A 22,991-nucleotide genomic window follows, 5' to 3' on the forward strand; every position below is an offset into this window, starting at 1 on the left:
ATTTTCCTGTGCACATTTGTGTCTGATAGATCTTGGGGTTATGTTCACTTTCTGTCTTCTTCATACTCTGGGCAGTCACAGTTAACTCCAAATATGACTAATTATCTTCTTTTGTAAGATAGCATTCTCATGCCTTTATCTCTATAAACCAAATTTCCTTGAATCTAACGTAACTTGCACAAATTATTTCTCTGTGAAGTTTGTTGTCTAGGCTTTGTCAGGCACCATCTCTCATGGATTCTTCATCTTCTGGCCCCTCTCCTTCCCACTCCCTTTCTCCTCGTTCCCCTCCCCCATTCCCATGTATGCTCCATGCTCTCTGTCACTCTCTCTCTCTGTCTCTCTCTCTGTCTCTCTCTGTCTCTCTCTCTCTGTCTCTCTGTCTCTCTCTCTCTAGTCTGATTCATTCTTTTTCTTAAAAACTGAATATATTTTAATATATTTTTGTTTATTTCTTGTGTGTGAACATGCGTGGCTCACATACATGCTACAGTGATCATGTAGAGTTTAGAGGATAACTTTTGGTGCTTGGTTATCTTCCTCTACTGCATGGATCCAGAAATCTATCTTAAGTTACCAGGATCAGCAACAGGAACCTTTATCGCTGTTAATCTCACGTGGCCCTGAAATCTGAATGTTTCTAAGAGCTGAATGTAGACACACTAAAAAACCTGCCCTTCCTCTCCTTGAGGCTTCTTACTGCTAGCTGGTTACCAGTTTTCCTTACCAAAGTCCACTCTCTTTGTTATGTGTGGCTACTAAATATTTTTTCTTTTTTTTTTTAGAAAAAAAAAAGTTGTTTTTTCAGACAACTCTTAATCTTTTTTTTCTTCAGTTGAAATCTATAAGTCTTAAGCTTTTGTTAAGCGATTTCTCTCTTTATTTGGGTTATGTCATTGAATCTATTAGAATCCATTAAATGCATTAGAAACTGTGGCCAAGGAAGCCTAGACATTGAACTTTATTGTTAGCTATTTTAACATGGAATCCTGTACACGGGCATAATTGTTCATGATGAGTATGTGGCCTTCTAAACCCTCTGCAGTTTGTTGAGGCATTTCAGTGTCCTTAGGACATCTTATGGACCCTGGTTATTTTAAACTTCTCATGCCATACCCTTGGTCTTCGCTGTTATTGCAGGCAGCTGAGGACAGCAAGTACTACCTACTGTGTCTTTGACAAATGTTTTTAGTAGAAGGGTTTTTAAAATTTTATTTTATTTCTTTGCCATGGAATGTACAAAAAATTAGTAAAATAAAGATGACTTTCTAGTGTGGCTTAGCGAGGTACTAGACAGTAAATAATTGCAGTTTTCTGGAATTGTGTTTGAAGAGCCTTCAGCCATCTTCTTCCACAGTATGATGCTTTTAGGCTGCTGGTTTTCAAAACTACCATGAAACTTTGGATGGAGACAATGGAGAGTGGGTACTTGATTACTCTGCTTGTGAGATTCAGTCACATACATGAATTCTTCAATTTCTCCAACTTCTTGTTTAATTCCTAAGCCCTCCTTAGAAATTGCCAAGAAGCAGTTTGCTGTTCTTATGCAGGAAGTACCTTCTAGCAACTCCTGCTTTATCATTTTAGATGATTTCCATCACCCTGTGTTGAAGTATTTAAATACAGATACTCATTGCTGGTGGTGAGACCTGGAGAGATGATCCCACAAAGTTTCATTTGCAAGTAAATAAAACCCACTGACAAAAGATACAGACCTTTGCAACAAACGCATGCTTCTAAAAAACTCTGTCTTGAACAAACAAGCATCAAGGCAGGAAAGGTTTGTGGGGATTTGAGAGAAATGTTTTAGGGAACAGGTACAAATCTTCTTTGCTAAAAGGTAGACAGGAGAACGAATTTTCAACACACACCCATTTATATACTATAATATAATGCTTCCATATGTTTCTATTTTGTCACCTCCCAAATGCTCAAATACATTAAAAGATAAAAAGTGAATATTACATTTCTCTGTGGGAATAAACCAACTGCCCAAGAAGAACAGTTTGTTCTTTTCAAAGACAGCTCTCTTGGCTGAGCTGGAAAACTTAGCAGTTGCTGCCAAACACAACAAAAATATATCCTGATGCTTGGTCGCTGATTGCATTATCTGCATAGATTGGTAAATCACATCATACTTGGTTTACAAACAGGATCCAAATTCCTAGATTACTTTCTTGAAAGATTTATTCCTCCTTTGTGGTATGAGGAAGTGTGAATAACAATCATCTCCTGGTTAGCCATGAGAAATACCCTGTAAGAAATTGTTTCCCTACATCTTTATGATGAGCAATGATGTTTTTCCCAAACGGCAATTGTACACTGTATCTCTGATACTCTGGTTTCCCTTGAAACCTTATAAATCTTTTACCTTTTCCATTGTGTCTCTCAACCATAGGCTCATAGGATATCTGAATCGACCCATAAAACTGCTGCTAGAATTGCAAGACTAGATTGAAGAAATGTTTCTCCTTGTATTTTTATATCCTAGTCTATGAATTGTGTTACTGTGCAGAAATCCTATTTCAGGAGGCAGGGAGCCTGGAGAAGATGTAAAAGCAAAGCTCAGGGGTGGGTTAGCCCCTGTTACTACACACCCTGAGCTCTCCTAGCACATTGCATGAAGGTAATGCGATGATGCATCAGGCACCATTTTGAATACATGTGTGTATGTATAAGTTATATCCATTCACATTTGCCACTTGTGTTAATGAGAGGCAGAGTAAAGTCCAAAGTCATGTAGTTAGTAAGTGGCTTTTATTTAAATGTGTGCTAGCTCTGGCTAGTAGAAATGAATTACATAACAAATTAAACATTTCTAATAGGTCCATTAAAGTATTATGTAGTACTGCATTTAAAAATCACCTCCAGCTGGGGAGTGGTGGTGCACGCATTTAATCCCAGCACTTGGGAGGCAGAGGCAGGTGGATTTCTGAGTTCGAGGCCAGCCTGGTCTACAGAGTGAATTCCAGGATGGCCAGAGCTACACAGAGAAACCCTGTCTCAAAAAACAAACAAACAAACTCACCTCCAAATTCAGCAACTTCAGACGAAAAACATCTTACATGCTTTCTTGAGCATATGAAAAAGTTTTAAAAATTATTAGCCAACTATTTATTAAAACTAGCTCAATAAAGTGCTTCTAAATAAAATTGGTTTTGATAAAATGATAAAAATGATCAAATAAATATGTGATTTTTGCCTGGGTTTTGAAATGCCTAATTCATTAACATTTGTTTAAGTGAATTTATTTGGAGACTGGTATATTTAATTCATGGAATAACTGTAATCTTACATTCAGTGGGTCTGTGTTATGGGATATTCACCAGAAAAGACTGCTCATACATGGGTTTAAGCCAATAGAAAGTCTTTTCTTAGCCAGATAGGAACTACAGATCATGCTAATATAGCCATGAGGCTTTCTCAAGGTGAGCTTTTAAGCACACACACAAAAAACCCCCCAACATATTCTTGGTTGACACTTCAAGAAGCAAGAATAGTTAGCCGGGAGCAGAACTAAAGAAAAAAGCAAAGTTACTAAAGAGCATGTTAAGTATGTTTTGAAATGCTCCCAGAATTATACGGACTCTGATGGAGTGGGCTTTATTTTAGGTTTGGCAGGTGGTGCTGCAAACTTACTGAGTTTTACAGACTGAACGGGAATTCATCACAAAGTCAGTTGTCCTAAGGTCTGGGGGGTCTACTAAGGTTTGGGGTCCTATAACAGGATGCTGGCTAAATGTTTTTGTTTTATTTTGTTAATTTGACACACATTCAATCCCCTGAGAGGAGGTGAGAAAATACCTCTATAGCATTAACTGATAAGCAAAGTGTGGGTGCTTTCTTGATTAATGATTAATGTGGGAGGGCCCTGCTAACTGGGAGGGAAGTGCTACCTGTGGGCAGGTGGGTCTGTACAATATAAAAAGCAGGCTTAGGAAGCCATGCAAAGCAAGCCAGTGCTCCTACAGGACCTCTGCTTTGGTTCCTGCCTTGAGTTCCTGCCTTGAGTTCCTGCTCTGACTTCCCTGACTGATGGACTGGGACCTGAGAGTTGTAGGCTGAAATAAACCCTTCCTTTCCTAAGTTGCTTTTGGTCATGGTGCTTCTCACAGAAGCAGTCAGCCTATGATAAGCAGAGATTGCTTATGTTTCACCCTCCCACTGAAGTGTGTATCTCTTCCACAGCTTATAATCATGGGCACTTCTTCATTTGTCTGAAGTATGAGTTCTTAAAAATCTGATAAACATTATGCAAAAGTGTATTTAAAATATACTTTTCTGGTAAGTAGTATCTTGATCTGTTTTTGAAGAAAGCTTGTTAAAAGAAGCAAGATGTTTCTGCCTGGCTGGGAGGACAAAGGGGAGTTCAGAGTGGCTCTGTACAGAACTCTGTCTCACAGAACTTGCTTCCAAAGCAGGAACTAGTTTTCCACATTTTCTGGGTCAGATTCTCATAAGCTGTGCCATTCCCACTGTGCTCACTTATGCAAACTAAACTCAGCTGTGACTATTAGACAAAATATTTTCCTGACAAAAAAGGGATCCCTGTACAAACTATGGGAGAAAATACAAATTAGCACGCAGAAGAAAGCCAGTCTTTTGTGGTAATATACTGTTTTAATTTTGGGGTCACCTGTCTTGCACATTTAAGACATAGATTCTAAGTTTCTAGCAATCACATATATCACCTGAAAGACAAATAGATTTTAAAATTCTAGGTTAAAACAGTATTTTGCTTTCCACCTATATGTTCATTGTTTTTAGCATTAGACCAGTGTTTTATCAAAAAAAAAAAAAAAAAAAACTGTTTGAAAATGGGCAACTCTCCAGCTGCTGCTGTTCTCTATTCGTGCCTCTTTCTAAGCTCTATTTTATTACTTCATGTTCATCTTTTCCTGTACGTGTACTTCTCCCAGTGATACGGTTTTTAGAGCAACATCATGGAAAGGCCATCATGAGAGCATCTACGTTGTCCTTGAAAACTATGAACACTGGTGTTCGGGTCTTTCACTCTTAACAGAACAGTAAGATCGTATGTTACTTATACTCAACGTTGTTTCAAGGATTTAGAGGCTGTTTATAACATCCTTCATAATAATATCTAGCTATAAAATTAGTACAAATCCTGCCTTCTATCTTGCTGCTGCTGCTTCTTTCTTTCTTCTTCTTCTTCTTCTTCTTCTTCTTCTTCTTCTTCTTCTTCTTCTTCTTCTTCTTCTTCATCTTGTTTTTGAGACAGTGTTTCTCTGTGTAGCCTTGCTGTCCTGACACTCACTCTGCAGACCAGGCTGGCCTCAATCTTGCTTCTTTTAATAAGAATCATTGGAATACAAGCTGGTTTTCATATCCTCCTTGACTCCACAAACCAATATGCATAGTGCCAGCCATGATCAACAGTCTCACCAGAGTGATACAAGTGTTGCAGTCAAAGAACCTACACTCTCTGGTCATTATCAAAGTTCATAGCTCCTATTTAATTACTCTTGGTGTCATATAGTCTATGGGTTTTGAAACATGTATAATAACACATACTCGCCATTATGGTGTCATAAGAAAGAGTTTCGCTGCCTTGAGAGTCCTCTGCCACATTTTGTAGCCTCTCTGCTGCCATACCTTTACCGACTCTGTAGTCTTGTCTTTTCTAAACATCACATGACTGGAATTATGTGGTAATATAGCCTTTTCAGATTTTCTTCTCTTATTCCCTCAATAAGGTTTCCCATAGTTTTTCATGGACATTGATAAATGTGTTTTTATGCCCTGAAGTTTATTTTTTTTCCATTTTTATTAGGTATTTAGCTCATTTACATTTCCAATGCTATACCAAAAGTCCCCCATACCCACCCACCCCCCACTCCCCTACCCACCCACTCCCCCTTTTTGGCCCTGGCGTTCCCCTGTACTGGGGCATATAAAGTTTGCGTGTCAAATGGGCCTCTCTTTCCAGTGATGGCCAGCTAGGCCATCTTTTGATACATATGCAGCTAGAGTCAAGAGCTCCGGGGTACTGGTTAGTTCATAATGTTGTTCCACCTATAGGGTTGCAGATCCCTTTAGCTCCTTGGCTACTTTCTCTAGCTCCTCCATTGGGAGCCCTGTGATCCATCCATTAGCTGACTGTGGGCATCCACTTCTGTGTTTGCTAGGCCCCGGCATAGTCTCACAAGAGACAGCTACATCTGGGTCCTTTCGATAAAATCTTGCTAGTGTATGCAATGGTGTCAGCGTTTGGATGCTGATTATGGGGTGGATCCCTGGATAAGGCAGTCTCTACATGGTCCATCCTTTCATCTCAGCTCCAAACTTTGTCTCTGTAACTCCTTCCAAGGGTGTTTTGTTCCCACTTCTAAGGAGGGGCATAGTGTCCACCCTGAAGTTTAAAATGTATCAATTTCTCCTAATTTTATATGCAATATGAATATATTGTAGAAAATTAGAAAATGTGAGAAAATGAAGGAAAAGTAATAAACATACCCTTTAATTTTGGTGCTAGGGCTATTTTACATCATCCATATGTGATATATCTTTTCATATTATTTTCTAGGTACAGTGAATATCCACCCACAGGTAGTCACACGAATTAACACAACAGACTAAAGTTCATTTCTGTGTACTTGCCTGTGTCAGTAAATATACTGACACATACTACTATTCAACATACTATTTTATCTTTCTTTATTTCTCATGTGCATACCCCATAGTTATTAAATCTATCTTGATAATGGTCAGTGATATAATTTCTATTATAATTAATCTTTTAAATAAATACTTTATTTTTACTTCTGATTATTAACACCTTCATTGTCTAGAAAATGTTGGATCAAAAATAAAAATGTTTTTAAAGATTTTTGTTTGTTTTAAGTCAGGGTCTTATTATGTACTTCAAGCTAGTTTTGAACCTTTGGTCTTCTGGCCTCAACCTTTTTAATACTGAATTTTTCTCTCTCTTTCTGTGTGTGCACACACACACGTGTGTGTGTGTGTGTGTGTTTTGTGATGGTGAGGATCAAACCTAGTTTTTGGATCCTAGTTTACTACCCTACCATAAATCATATCCCCAGACCTTAATACATTTTTTGCTATATATTTCTAGATCAAGTTTTGTTGTGTCTCTGCCATTTTTACATTACTACTAAGGACTTGTGAGGGACCAACCAAGCTGCCTTTTTTGAAGACAGAAATTAAACTGTCTATCTTCTTCTTGTATTTGTGAATTAATAGCTTCATCAGAACAGGACTTAATATAACAAATTGTACCTGTAATATAGCAAATTGAGTGCAATTTAATGATTGTTCGTATTCTTGTATCATAAAATAAAGTTTAAAAATACTTTAAAATAGAGCACGCTAATTAAACTTACAATTTAACCAGAACCTCAGAGAGTAGAGATGTCTGAGACAGAGAGCAGAGTTAACTGCTATCAGAGTACTGCAGGCGGGTGTGGAACACCAGGTGTACAGCACTGCAGGCAGGTGGAGACCACCAGGTGTTCAGCACTGCAGCAGGTATGGACCACCAGGTGAATGATTCATCAGATGTGCCATTAGGGCATCAGTCTTGAATCTTATTTAGTATTGGTTTAGAAATGGTGGTAAGTAAATATGCCTGGGATTGATGAATCAGAAAACCTCCAGCATTAAGATGATGACTATGATTTGCAGATAACAATAACATACACAAAAATCTAGTAGAATCAAATGAACAAAAAGTTGAGAACTTTCTTAAGTAAGCAAGTTTTGTAAGATGCTAAGTTGCAAAAAGTATAAATCAATAACATATATAAACACATGTTTATAAATATAAAGTTATAAACTAACTTCTAACTGTTTAGTATATATTTGGATTGCATATTGAATGTTTACCTGACTTGATCATGTATGTATATGTGACATGAATGGACGAATATAAATGCATAAGGAAACAAAAGGAGCTTGAGAGAGGGATGGGGTGAACAAGAGGTTAGGGGGTGATATAATAGATGGTAATAGGAAAGAAAGTAAGTACATTTTCAAAGAACCACAAAATAAACCGAAAAATTCCTAAAAAATAAAAAGCTATATTGAATATTTTAATAAAAATTGAATATTGTAAATATATTGATTCTGAATTATTTTGTTTGGCTCAATGGTAAACATAATTTATGTATTATAGTAGAAATCATGGTAATCTTGGTCCTTGAGAAAATACCTGTAAAGTTCATTTTGAGAAATAACAGAACCACCACAACCTGAGACATCCCAGGAAATACACAGCAACGGAGCAGCTGATCACCAGCTTGTCTGTTCCTCTGAAGACACCACAACTTGAAGGCATCCCAGGAGTTCCTCTGTACACAGGGCAACTGGGCCACCTACACCAGTCTGAAGACCTCCTGGGGGTACAGCTCGCCAGAGTTCTGTCGCACAGAGGGAAACAGAAACCAGAGTCTATAGGCCCTCCCAGAGAACAGATTCACACAGAACAGCAGCTTGACTGCTCCTCTCAAGACAGGACAGTCTGAAGGCCTCCCAGGAGATCTGCTGCAGCCAAAGTGACAGATCAGTAGCTTCTCTACCTGTCTGAAGACCCCACAGTCGGAAGGCCTCACAGGAGGTCTGCTACAGTCAGGGCCACAGGCCTACCAGGATACCTGAAGCAACCCATGGACAAAAGAGGCATACTCCAGAGTCACCCAGACCAGCAAATACCAGGGATAACCAGATGTCAAGAGGCAAGTGCAACACCATAAGCAACGGCAGCCAGTATATGTGGGCATCATCAAAACCCAGTCCTCTCACCACGGCAAGCCCCGAATACACCAACACACCTGGAAAAGCAGGAAGCCAAACTAAAATCTTATCTCATGAAGATAATAGAGTAGAGTCCTTTAAGGAGGATATAAATAACTCATTGAAAGAAATACAATAAAACACAGGTAAGCAGGTAAAAGCCCTTAAAGAGGAAACAAATAAATACCCAAGATATAAGATACAATTTGTAAAACACATGAAACTCAAGAAGAACGACGACCAAAGTGTGGACACTTTGCCCCTTCTTAGAATTGGAACAAAACACCCATGGAAGGAGTTATAGAGACAAAGTTTGGAGCTGAGACAAAAGGATCGACCAGCTAGAGACTGCCATACCCGGGGATCTATTCTATAATCAGCCTCCAAACGCTGACATCATTGCATACACTAGCAAGATTTTGCTGAAAGGACCCTGATATAGCTGTCTCTTGGAGGCTATTCTTGGGCCTAGCAAACACAGAAGTGGATGCTCACAGTCAGCTATTGGATGGAACACAGGGCCCCCAATGGAGTAGCTAGAGAAAGTACCCAAGGAGCTAAAGAGATCTGCAACCCTACAGGTGGAACAACAATATAAACTAACCAGTACCCTCCGGAGCTCGTGTCTCTAGCTGCATATGTATCAGAAGATGGCCTAGTTGGCCATCAGTGGAAAGAGAGGCCCATTGGTCTTGCAAACTTTATATGCCTAAGTACAGGGGAACGCCAGGGCCAAGAAGTGGGGGAAGGAGGAAAGTGGTGGGGGGAGGACTTGGGGGACTTTTGGGATAGCATTGGAAATGTAAATGAAGAAAATACCTAATTTTAAAAAAGGAAAAAAAAAAAGAAATGCAGAAAAACATACAATCAAACAGGTGAAGGAATTGAATAAAGTGCTCCAAGAACTAAATGTGGAAGTAGAAACAATAAAGAAAACACAAATGGAGGCAAACCTGGAAATGGAAAACCTAGGAAAGAGGTCAGGAATTCTGTTGATGATATAAGTATCATCAACAAAATACAAGAGATAGAAGAAAGAATCTCAGGTGTAGAAGATATTGTAGAAGAGATTGACACAATTGTCAAAGAAAATTCAAAATGTAAAAAACTCCTAACCCTAACCATCCAGGAAATTCAGAACACAATGAAAAGACCAAATCTAAGAATAATTGGAATAGAGGAGATCAAAGATTCCCAGCTCAAAGGACCTGAAAATACCTTCAACAAAGTTGTAAAAAAGAAGCTTCCCCAACCTAAAGAAAGAGATGACCATAAATGTACAAGAAGCCTATAGAACACCAAATAAATGTGACCAGAAAAGAAAATCTTATCACATAACAATCAAAACACTAAATGCACAGAACAAAGAGGTAATGTTAAAAGCTGCAAGGGAAAAGTGTCAAGTAACTTATAAAGCAGACCAATCAGAATTATAGCAGACTTCTTAACAGAGACACTAAAAGCCAGAAGAGCATGGGCAGAGGTCATGAAGACTCTAAGAGAACAAAAATGCCAGCCCAGGTTACTATACCGAGCAAAACTCTCAACCAGCATAGATGGAGAAATAAAAATATTCCAAGCCCAAATCAAATTCAAACAGTATCTATGTACCAATCCATCCATACAGAGGATTCTACAAGAAAAATTCCAACACAAGGAGGGTACCTACACCAAAGGAAAGACAAGATATTAAGCATCTCACAACAAAGCCAAAAGGAGAGAACCACATGCTCATAGAGCCACATACAAAAACAGGAACTAACAGCCACATACATAACAGGAACTAACAGTCATCTGTCTTTAATATTTCTCAATATTAGTGGACTCAACTCACCTATAAAAAGACATAAGCTAACAGACTGAATACACAAACAGGATTCAGCATTTTGCTGAATACAGGAAACATAAACATAGACACTATCTTACTGTAAAAAGAATGGAAGAAGGTCTTCCAAGCAAATGGTCCCAATAAACAACCTGGGGTTGCCATTCTAATATTCAATAAAATAGACTTTCAACCAAAAATTATCAAGCATGATGTAGAAGGATACTTCATGTTCATCAAAGGGAAAATCCACCAAGAGAAAGTCTCAATTCTGAACATCTATGCCAAAAATGCAAGAGCATCCACATTTATAAAAGAAACTGTACTAAAGCTCAAAACACAGTAAACCCCACACAATAATAGTTGGAGACTTCAACACTCCACTCTCACTAGTGGACAGGTCATTGAAACAAAAAGTAAACAGAGACACAGTGAAACTAATAGAAGTTATCAACTAAATGGATTTCATAGATATCTACAGGACATTTCATCCTAAAACAGAAGAATACACCTTCTCAGCACCACATGATACCTTTTCAAAAATCAACAATCTAATTGGTCACAAAACAACCCTCAACTGATATAAGAAGACTGAAAAAATTCCATGCATCCTATAGGATCACCACCATGGCCTAAGGCTGGTCTTCAACAACAGCAAAAACAACAGAAAGCACACATATATGTAGAAACTAAACAACTCTCTACTTAATGATAACTTGGTCAGGGAAGAAATAAAGAAAGAAATTAAAGACTTTGTGGAATTTAATGAAAATATTGACAAACCCAAACTTATGGGACACAATAAAAGCAATGCTAAGAGGAAAATTTATAGCACTAAGTTGCCTGGTAAAGAAACTGGAATGACACTAGCAACTTCACAGCACACCTGAGAGCTCTAGAACCAAAAGAAGCAAACTCACCCAACAGGAGTAGAAGGCAGGAAACAGTCAAACTCAGGGCTGAAGTCAACCAAATAGAAACAAAGAGAACAATACAAAAAAAAAAAAAATCAACAAAACCAAAAGCTTGTTCTTTGCAAGAATCAACAAGATAAATAACCCACCAGCCAAACTAACTAAAGGGCCCAGAGGCAGTACCTAAATTAACAAAATCAGAAATGAAAAGGAAGACATACAACAAAAATGGAAGAAATTTAAAAAATCATCAGATCCTACTATAAAAGCCTATACTCAACAAAACTGGAAAATCTAGTTGAAATGGATAGTTTTCTAGACAGATACTAAATACCACAGTTAAACCAAGAGCAGGTAAACCATCTCAATGGGTCCATATCCCATAAAGAAATAGAAAAAGTCATTAAAACCTCCCAACCAAAAAGTCCAGGGCCAGATGGCTTTAGTGAGAATTCTATCAGACTTTCAAAGAAAACCTGTCTTAGTCAGAGTTTCTATTCCTGCACAAACATCATAACCAAGAAACAAGTTGGGGAGGAAAGGGTTTATTCAGCTTACATTTCCACACTGCTGTTATCACCAAAGAAAATCAGGACTGGAACTCAAACAGGCCAGAAAGCAGGAGCTGATGCAGAGACCATGGAGGGATGTTACTTACTGGCTTGCTTCCGCTGGCTTGCTTAGCCTGCTCTCTTATAGAACCAAGTTTACCAGCCCAGAGATGGTCCCACCCACAAGGGGCCTTTCCCCCTTGATCACTAATTGAGAAAATGCCTTACAGTTGTATCTCATGGAGGCATTTCCCCAACTGAATCTCCTTTTTCTGTGATAACTCCAGCTGTGTCAAGTTGACACAAAACTAGCCAGTATAAAACCCAATACCAATATTCTTCAAACTATAACATTAAATAGAAACAAAAGGAACACTACCTAATTCATTCTATGAAGCCACAATTACTTTGATACCTAAACCACACAAAGACCCAACAAAAAAAGAGAACTTCAGACCGATCTCACTTATGAATATTGATACAAAAATATTCAATAAAATTCTTGCAAACAAAATCCAAGAACACATCAACATCATAATTCTCCAAAATCAAGTAGGCTTCATTCCAGGGATGCAAGGTTGGTTCAATATATGAAAATCCATTAACTTAATCTACTATATAAATAAACTCAAAGAAAAAAGTCACATGATCATCTCCTTAGATGCAGAAAAAGCATTTCACAAAATACAACACCCCTTAATGTTAAAAGTATTGGACAGACCAGGAATTCAATTCTACCTAAACATAATAAAAGCAATTTACTGAAAACCAACAGCCAATATCGAATTAAGTGGAGAGATACTTGAAGCAATCCCAATAAAATCGGGGACAAGACAAGGATGTTCACTCTCCTCGTATCTATTCAGTATAGTACTTGAAGTGCTAGCTAGAACAATTTAGACAGCCAAAAGAGATCAAGGGGATACAAATTGGCAAAGAAGAAATAAAGGTATCACTATTTGCCGATAATATGATAGTATACATAAAAGACCCCCAAAATTCTACCAGACAACTTCTCCAGCTGATAAACCCCTTCAGCAAAATGCCCAGATATAAAATTAGCTCAAGTAAATCAGTGGCCTTCCTTTATACAAGTGATAAACAGGCTGAGAAAGAAATTAGGGACAAAACTCCCTTACAATAGCCACACATAATATAAAATATCTTGGGGTAACTCTAACCAAATGAGTGAAAAATTTGTATGACAATAATTTCAAGTTTCTCAAGAAAGAATTCGAAGAAGATCTCAGAAAATGGAGAGATCTTCCATGCTCATGGATTGGCACAACTAACACAATAAAAATAGCCAAACTACCAAAGGCAATCTATAGATTCAATGCAGTGCCTATTAAAATCACAACACAATTCTTCAAAGACATGGAAAGAGCAATTCTCAAATGTATCTGGAAAGGCAAAAAACTCTGAATAGTGAAAACAATTTTTTATTAGAAATTTTCTTTATTTACATTTTAAATGTTATCCCCTTTCCTCTTCTCTCCTCTGAAAATTCCCTATCCTGTCCCCACTCCACCTGCTCCCCAACCCACATACTCCCATTCCTGGCTCTGGCATTCTCCTATACTGGGGCATAGAACCTATTGAGAACAATTCTTAACAATAAAAGAATGGCTGGGGGAAACCACCATCCGTGACCTCAACCTATACTGCAGAACAATATTGATAAAAACTTCATGGTATTGGTACAGAGACAGACATGTTGATCAGTGGAATAGAATTGAAGACCCAGAAATGATCCAACACATCTACAGTCACTTGATCTTTGACAAAGAAGCCAAAAATATATAATGGATAAAAGAAAGCATCTTCAATAAATGGAGCTCATCTAACTGGCTGTGTGTATGTAGAAAATGAAAATAGACCCATATTTGTCACTTTGCCCAAAGCTTGAGTGCAAGTACATGGAGGACCTCAAAAAAACACCAGATACACCGAATCTAATAGAAGAGAAAGTGGGAATGAACTTTGAACTCATTGGCACAGGGGGCAATTTCCTAAACAGAACTCCAATGGCAAACACATGTAAGATCAAGAATTGATAAATGGGACCCCATGAACTGGAAAGCTTCTAGAAGGCAAAGGACATAGTCAATAGGACAAATTGGCAACCTATAGATTGGGAAAAATCTTAAGTAACCCCACATCTGGTAGAGGGCTAATAATATCCAAAATATATAAAGAACTCAAGAAGCTACGCACAAAAAAACCAAACAACCCAATCAAAAAATGGGGTATAGAACTAAAGAGAATTCACAACAAAGGAGTCTTAAATGGCTGATAAGCACCTAAAGAAATGTTCAAAGTCACTAGTGATCAGGGAAATGCAAATCAAAATGACCCTTAGATTCCACCCTACACCAATCAGTATTGCTAAGTTTAAAATCCCAGGTGACAGCACATGTTGGAAAGGATGTGGAAAAAGAGGAACACTCTTCCAATGCTGGTGGGGTTACAAACTGGTACAACCACTCTGGAAATTAATCTTGAGGCTCCTCAGAAAAATGAAAATAGGTCTACCTGAAGACCCAGCTATACCACTCATGGGAATATACCCAAAAGATGCCCCAGAGGGGCATGTGTTCCACTATGTTCAGAGTGACTTTGTGATAGCCAGAAGCTGGAAACAACCCAGATATCCTGCAACAGAAGAATGAATACAGAAAATGTGGCTCATTTACACAATGGAATACTACTCAGCTCTTAAGAATGAGGACATCCTGAGTTTTGCAGGCAAATGGAACTGGAAAATATCGTCCTAAGTGAGATAACTCAAACTTAAAAGGAGATGTATGGTATGTATTCACTAATAAGTAGATAATAACTAAAAATTATAGAATACCCAAGATACAGTCCACAGGATTCAAAAAGTTCAACAAGCTGAAGGGCCCAAGTGAGGACACCTCAATTCCACTTGGAAGGCAGAAGAAAGCAATCACGAAGTGGGGGAGGCAGGGAGGGACCTGTGTGGGAAAGTGTATGGGGTAGGGATAAAGGGGATTATGATCTGGTATTATGTGGGGGAAAAGGACTGAAGCCCTGAGGGCCAGCAGAAAGAATAGAAACAGGCAACCTCAGGAGGTTGGAGGTTTGGGGGACCCTCCAGAATGTACAAGAGACCTAGGAGGTGAGAGACTCTCAGGATTCAAAAGGAGGGATCTTAGATGAAATACTGTACAATGGGGAGAGGGAACTTGTCGAGCCTACCTCCAGCAGAAAACAGGGCATCAAGTGAGGGAATGGGGTTGCCATCCCAGTCAAAACTCTGACTCATAATTGTTTCTGTCTCAAAGAACTGCAGGGATGGATATGCAGAAGAGCCTGAGGAAAAGGAGGTCTAGTGACTGGCCCAAAGTGGGACCTAGCTGAAGGGGAGATTCTGACACTATTATTGAGTCTATGGAGCTCTCACAAAAGGGACCTACCATGACTGTCCTCCTAAAGACCCAAGAAACAGCTGAAAGAGTCAGATGCAGCTATCTGCGCCCAACCAGTGGATAGAATCTGATTACCCCTGTGGTTAAATTATTGGAAAGCTGGAAGAAGCTGAGGAGGTGGGAGGCTCTGAAGGAGGAAACACAGTCTCAATTAACCTGGACCTCTTAGATCTCTCAGATAGTGGACCACCAACCAGGCAGCATATACCAGCTGACATGAGGCTCCTAACACATATACAGCAGAGGACTGTTGGGTCTGGCTTAGTCAGAGAAGATGCACCTAACCCTCAAGATTCTGGAGGCCCCAGGGAGTTTATGGGTCTGGTGGCATGGGGTGTGGGGACATCATGGAGATAGTGGGGCGGGAAGGAGGTATGGGATGGGGTCAGTCAGAAGGTGGACCAGGAGGGGAATAAAATCTGGAGTGTAAAATTTTAAAAAATTAAATTAAAAAAATTTAAAAGGAAAATAAAAGATAAAAATATTTAAATATTTTTCAAAATGTAATGCTGGGGAATTATTTTTCTATCTATATACCAAAACAGTTATAAACTCTATTATATATTATGCAAACAGAACATTGCTTTGGTGGTGAAGAAGTAATATGTTTATTATATTGAGTCTTTTTATTTATAAACAAAGTGTATCTCTTACAAACAACTCAGAAAAAGTTTGTCAAGTTGAATCATCAACTCTCCATTACACAGCAAGAAAAAAAGAAAAGAAAAGAAAGAAATGAAAATAACATTTAGGTAAGACTAAGTCTATTTTAAATAGCTTCCAGATTACAAATTATAATAGTGATTATAACTAAAATATAAAACAAAATGAAACCAATAAAGCTTACCTTAATGGGACAGATATGTAGTCTCACCTTTACTAGTATCTGAGGTGGAGATCATCAAAGTCAAGGTCTTCCTGGGCTTCAGATAGAGCTCAAGTCTTGCCTGAAATCTTAGCTAGACACTTTCACAAAATAGAAAATGGGAAAATGGGGCTGAGGGTGTGAATTAAATTAGTGGTAAAGCAGTTGGTTTGGGTCTGTGCAGCTCTAGGTTAAGTTTCTACAGACACACAAACACACTATTAACAATGAAATTAACTGAGGAATGAAGGATGGACAGAAATAATTCAAATGGTTTTTACTAACATGGAATCTAGTTTGTACTCACTGGTGTAAGTTAACACTCTGACATTAAATCCATCAATAGATTGATGAATATAATAGATTGCCTAGCCCTTTTGAGATTATTTGATAAATTTCAAATTGTACTTGTCAGTCAACTACCAAATGTTCACTTTGCATATGTGCAGAGCTTGTGATTAGGACTGAGTTGTACTTGTCTATGCCTGGGTCCAGCCTTTCTAGAGTGGTAATTTACAGAAGGGCCTTCTGTACATGTTAGAGTAAATTCTAAAGCAATACTAGCTTTAGAATTTTTATTAGAACAAGATAACACAATCAACTAAAATTCCAGATGCATATATCGTAAGCGATGACGAATGTTGCATTGTGTTATTCAGCCATTAAAAGTTTTATGTGTGAAAAATTCTTAAAGCATTAGGTTTAATCATGGGTTGAGAGGCAACCTATACAAGTAAATTATATAGTTGGGTTTCAGTGTTTTGAAAAATCTTTTTGTCTATACAGAAAGATTCAAAGTGTATGGCAAAAAATGAAGAGGCTCAGATCTTCATTTCTAGTGAAGATATGAGTGATTTTATTTTGAATTAACTAAAGTTTTATAGCTAATATATCTGCATAGTGAATACTAAAGACATTTGCTTCCTCCCTACAAGCTGAGAAAAAAAAAAAAGAAAGAAAAGAAAAGGTCTGAGTGAACTTGTGGCTAAGTTCTTGATCTCACCAGTTTCATCATCTCCTGGGTTGGGAAACGTTTCATTGGAACTCACTGTCCACCTTGATACATGTCACAGCAGGTATGCAACAGTTGCCTGATCTTACCATGATTACCTGCTAAAAAACACACAGGCACCTGTCATTAAATTCAGCTTTCACTTAGTTTCATTCACTTGGTTTCAATTTTCGTCCTTAATTTTGTCTTTTTGAAATAATTGGTCCTTTATTCTTAGGTTTGATGGTGTAGTTTTGGTATTTTCTGTCATCTTTGTTTGTAAGTGACTTTTTTTTCAAGATAAATTTTCTCCATGTAGCCCTGGCTGTCGTGGAAGGGAACACACTCTGAGAGCAGAGATCCACCTGCCTCTGCCTATGTATTGCTGCGATTAATGCCACGCACCACTACTGCCAGGCTGTAAGTGAAATGTTTCCTAGGAATTTGACAAGGGCTACTAAACTGTCAAAAACCTTATTACTTATGACTCATAGGCAGAAAGCATAGAAAAAGCCTGAGTTGTTTACCTTCCTGTGTAAATGCCTTTCCTTTTGATTTATTTATTTATATGTTTATTTATTATTTCTAGAGTTGAAATTAGCTTCCAGGAAACACTAAAATTGTACCTTCAAACACTAAAAACATGTAAAACAGTGTAAACTGGCTACACATTAATAAAGAACACACACACACACACTTGTAATATATGAAGGTAGCTGCCGCAGTACTATAAAAAGCTGTACATAAACGTAAACGTTTAGTCTAAGACGCTGACAGTTGGCTATAAAATGTCACTTTTCCTCAGTTATGATCTGATGCAGAAATAGTAACAATACAAGTAGAAACTTGCACCCATCTAATGTCAGTATTTAAAATACATATCCTGCACTGGTCACTTGTATACAGAAAGCTCACTTCATCCAAAGGGAACAAAAATAACTACACAGGATGAAGAGTGGGAGGCAAGAAAACAGGGCTAGCATATTTCAATGAGCAATGCTCACAGGCTCAGAAGACCTTCAACAATCAACAGTCCCAGGGTAAGGGATGGAAAACAGGGAGGGATAAGTTGAAGGTTTAACTGGAGGCCGGGTTAGTGGATTAGTGTGAGGAGTTAGTGAATTGGAAAGCCATATGTCCAGAGGAAGCCTGGCTATGATCTGGGCTAAATTGTTTCTTAGGTGACCTGAAGAAAATATTCAGAGGCCAGTAAATGTGTTTCCAGATAAGCTAAATGGGGCAGCACAGGTTGCAGAAGCTTGAAAGTATCTGCTCTGGTGGGAATTTTGAATCCATGTTGTATGGACCGGAAGGACTATGGTGGGGGCAGTAGGTTCCTTTTTCGGGGTGGGGGGTGGATTTAGGAGGGGTAAAGACATTGGTTTTATGTTGCAAATCAAATGATTTAAATCATAATCTGCAAAGTCTATTTCAAACTTATGCTTACCTCGGAAAATTAAATCTCTCTACATTTGAGTTGAAAGTAAACTGATTTTAATTGTTTTTGCATAACTGTGGGTAACAGATTTAAAGAAAGAAAGGAAAAGCCACTGAGTACATGGCAAGAATCAGCAAACACATCAAATAAAGCAACATGCTCCCCAGAAACACCATGGCATATGCTGACAGTTACAAAAGAATGGCTGCTGTTTTCATCCTTCACACCAGAATAATTTTTTCAGTACTTACCTCCCATGTGTAGAGAGGGAAACATATGGGGCTTTACATAATCATAAGCACAAACAGGTGGCTACTTAGGTACATTTAATTTGCAGGCAACATCAATACTGAACAACACAACCAGCCCCACATGGCTCCCAAAAATCTTGCCATGAACATTCCATTAGCAAATTAAGATCATTAAAACAGAGGGAGGAGCGCTCCCACCTCCACCCCCTAATGGCTTCAACTACTTTTCAGAATAAAATATGTTTTCAAAAACACCTTGACATTTTGTGGCATCTTTTGTTCAGGGCAACTTGGGTGACTGTGTATAATGTATACCTTGTGAATAGCTGCAAGTAGCACATGTGCATTTAAATGTGCATACATCTTTATGCTCTCTACCATTCCTATTTATGACAGAAAATTATGGTAGGTAAATTTTCCAGCCCTTTATCAAACCATAGGTTCAGATCCCTGTAAGCAACTTGGAAATACTTCTCCAAAGGTGGGCCACATAAACATGTCACCCGAGGCTTGCTTCTATTTTCAAACACTGGTAAAGTCTGGAAATTATTATTACTGGGAAAATTTGCTCTCTCTATGCTAGGGGCTGAGTGGCAGCTTCTGTTTTTTGTCTATTGGACCCAGCCTGGGAAATTTAGTGTGCTTTAGTTGGCACTGAACTTCTAGTGATATTACAAGATCTGACCTTACAATCAGCCTTCAATGGCTTTGAACCACAGAGTGAAAAAAATACAAGAGAAAGAGTAACCACTGTTTCTTTGTTAACAATGCTACCTGTTTTAGTTTAAGTATCATAATAACCTTATAACGTAGGTGATATCGTCTCCCTTACTTTTTAGAAGAGGACAATGTATCACCAAGGGTTTCCATTCTCACACATACTGAAGAAAGGGCTGGGCTAGACCTGAACCCCAGTTTTCAGAACTAGCCATCCCTACCTGAAAACCCTAGCTCTTATTGTCCATGAACTTAAGATTCTAGTGCCCAAAGTCCATCAATCTATGGCATTTTGAAGACCCTCCAACAAAACTTAGAGTTATATTCTGAGGCATGGATGTTCTATGGAAATTCTGTCCTGTCCTGAAAAAGATAGGCCCGTGTGGATTGAGAAGACATCAGGAGTTATGTTCTCACAAAGTTGTTTCTGAATTCAGGTTTGTTACTCACTCCTATCTTACCACTAGGAAAGAGAATGTTAACATAGACAAGTCTATATGCTACCCTTATTACAACAGACCCTTAGTTATGGGAGTCAGCTTATATTATCTGAACTGACATTATGAATTGTATTGGTGGCTAAACATCTCACACTTATTGGACAATGTCCTTCCAAAGAGGTTAAATGCCTCTGAGAAAGAGATAGTTTTTGGTGGTGTCCATTTACCGCAATGCAACAGTTGAACCAAAGAAATGAAAATGAATTGGGAGGTTTTTTTTTAATCTATTCTCTACCTCTGGATAAAAGACCTATTAAAAAACTTTATATTGTCATTGCAGACCATCTTATGTCATGTAATGATGCATGGACATAGGATTTCTACAGTCAGGCTTAATCTTACAGGCTTCATCTTACTGACCTGTTCAACTGAACTTCCATGTGACACACTTGGACTTGCTCCTCCTTCCTTATTGGGTTCTTCTTGAGACTTTCTGCAGCTGGTCTAGTCAAGAGGATGGGAATCAATCGTGAAGAATTTTCTATGAAAATTGTAGACTCCATCATAGGATCATGGTGTTCCACTTTTGTTCTGGATTAGGAAATCTGGGGAAGATTAGCATGTTTCGGTCACTATGTGCTCCCGCATTTATGTAAGGACCTTAAGCATTTTGTTTTATAAGATAATCCATGTACACAGTTATAACCTGAGCTTGACCATAGATTCATATGCTAGAAGTTCTACAAAAACACCATATTTGTGGACTCTTTGTAAAAGTTTTCTCGAAAAACCAAAAAGAAAAAGTTTTCATAGGGATACACAGATCTACTACAAAATGTCTTAGAGATGCAACAGATTGATAGAAAAACAGCAAGATGTGTGTGAAGTGAGAGGTCTTAGAGACTAATACTGAATAATATGGATGTTTAGGAATTTGATTGTAAATCAAACCATCTTTACTGATTATCTAAGGGAGCCCCTGCTTTACTGATTGTGAGACAAGATTCACAGAAATCTAAAACTGGACAGTTTAACTACAAGCCAGCTCTTTCACATGTATCATCCCTTTAAAAAAATTTAAATACACTTCTAACACACACACACACACACACACACACACACACACACGCACGCACGCACGCACACACACACACACACACACACTTTGGTGGTAAAAAGCCACAGCCAATGGCATCTCTTTCTCAGAGGCACTTGAATTCTCTAGAAGGACATTCTACAACAGACTTGAGACACTTACCCAACACTTTAATTCATAATATCAGCTCACATATATTCATACACACACACACACACACACACACACACACACACACACACACGTGAAGATATATATAAAAGAATTCTTTTAGAAAAAAATTTACCTGCTTCTATTCGTATATATTGGATTTACTTGTATGTCAGGGGTAAATGTTTCTTTATATTAACAGTATATAAAATCAATATTTATATTTCAGAGTATTAAGGAAATTTCAGCCACTTATTTCATTATTCTACCTTATAATGTGGCTGAAGAAAAACTTACGTGTGAGTAGAAATGTCAGCTCTGCCTCTCTGGTTGGCTTTGTTCCTATGGGTTGGTGTTGGTATTATTTTCAGTGCATGGTTCTTGCAGGGCATATGTAAAGGTATTCAGCTATTTAACGAGGATTGCTGTATTTGGAACCTATAATCATATATGTAAAAAATCTGCTTAAATATGGCTAGCAACCTACCGCACACTGAATGTACATGAACTTGGTTGGTCAGTACTGGTGCTTCACCCTGCTTTATATATCACTACAGTTGAGCCAGAATACTACCTCGTACTAGGGGAGCCAGACAATGCTTTAAAAATCATTTTCTTCTCCTGATTTGAAAATTATCTTTCACAGCTCGATGTCTTCCTACACCCCAAAGGGAAGTTAGATACCAACATGGAAACAACTCTTGTCAACTTTTGAAAGGCTTGGCAGCTTAAGATTCATAATAATAATGAAAAGTTGAAATGTGTATCTGTGATTAAGTCATTGTACTTCTGAAAGCCAAAAACATTACTATGTGTCTATGAGTTGATGATAAGAGAAGATTTATTCAAAAATTCACAAATTTATTTACGAAACATTCATGTTTTATCAATGTAAACAGTCTTACATTGCTACTTTGAAAGTGAAATTGTATCATGCATGCAAATTGATGACCATGATGAGCTGTTAACAAGTTAACATCTCTAATACTGCAGATATGAGATGATGAAGAAAAGTAGCAAAATTTCATTTCAAAATTATTTATTTTAGAGATGGAGGGAATAAATTTAGTTGAAGCTAGGAAAGAAGCTTGACCATTAGATTAAAATAAAAAGAATATGAATGTTTTCATGTGGTATATTCAGTGTCATGCTCTGATCTATTATGAGGAAATACAACTTTTAAATTCATTTTATATTTGTTGAAACTTGATTATAGAGAAGAGAAAATGGTAGAAAACTGTCTGATGAGAATAAATTCTGGACAGATAACTGAGTGTTTTTCTCTCCCTGGGTTTGGGTGAGGCTGGTCTGTGCAAAGGGAATGTCGCCCGATAGAGCTGCACACATGCCTAAGACTCAGAATAAACACACTATTCTTGTGAACAATATCTTTGTAAGTCACATGTGTAACAGGGAGACAGATTGGATTGGTGGCTAAGTGCAGAGTCACAACTCTGGTTAGAGATTTTGGGGCCATGATTAGGCTGTGAAAATTGAAAAAGTTTTCCTTGTTTCCCAGTAACATTTTT

At 38.0% G+C, this 22,991-nt stretch overlaps 1 protein-coding gene across 5 annotated transcripts in view; it reads left to right on the forward strand.

Annotated features, from left to right (window-relative positions):
* Themis (thymocyte selection associated) overlaps positions 1-22,991 on the forward strand; it is a 215,461-nt gene that overhangs the window by 67,739 nt on the left and 124,731 nt on the right. Inside the window, exon 4 of one of the 5 annotated variants that reach the window (NR_131208.1) lies at positions 2,399-3,208. The exons of 3 other annotated variants lie outside the window; for them this stretch is intronic. The gene's annotated coding sequence lies outside the window, so the exon portion shown is untranslated. Of the gene's footprint in view, positions 1-2,398; positions 3,209-17,351; positions 17,456-22,991 lie in introns of those variants that run through there. One more of the 5 variants, XM_006512643.1, reaches the window with a different exon arrangement.

Source organism: Mus musculus, chromosome 10 (assembly GCF_000001635.26).
Source record: "Mus musculus strain C57BL/6J chromosome 10, GRCm38.p6 C57BL/6J".
NCBI lineage: Eukaryota > Metazoa > Chordata > Mammalia > Rodentia > Muridae > Mus > Mus musculus.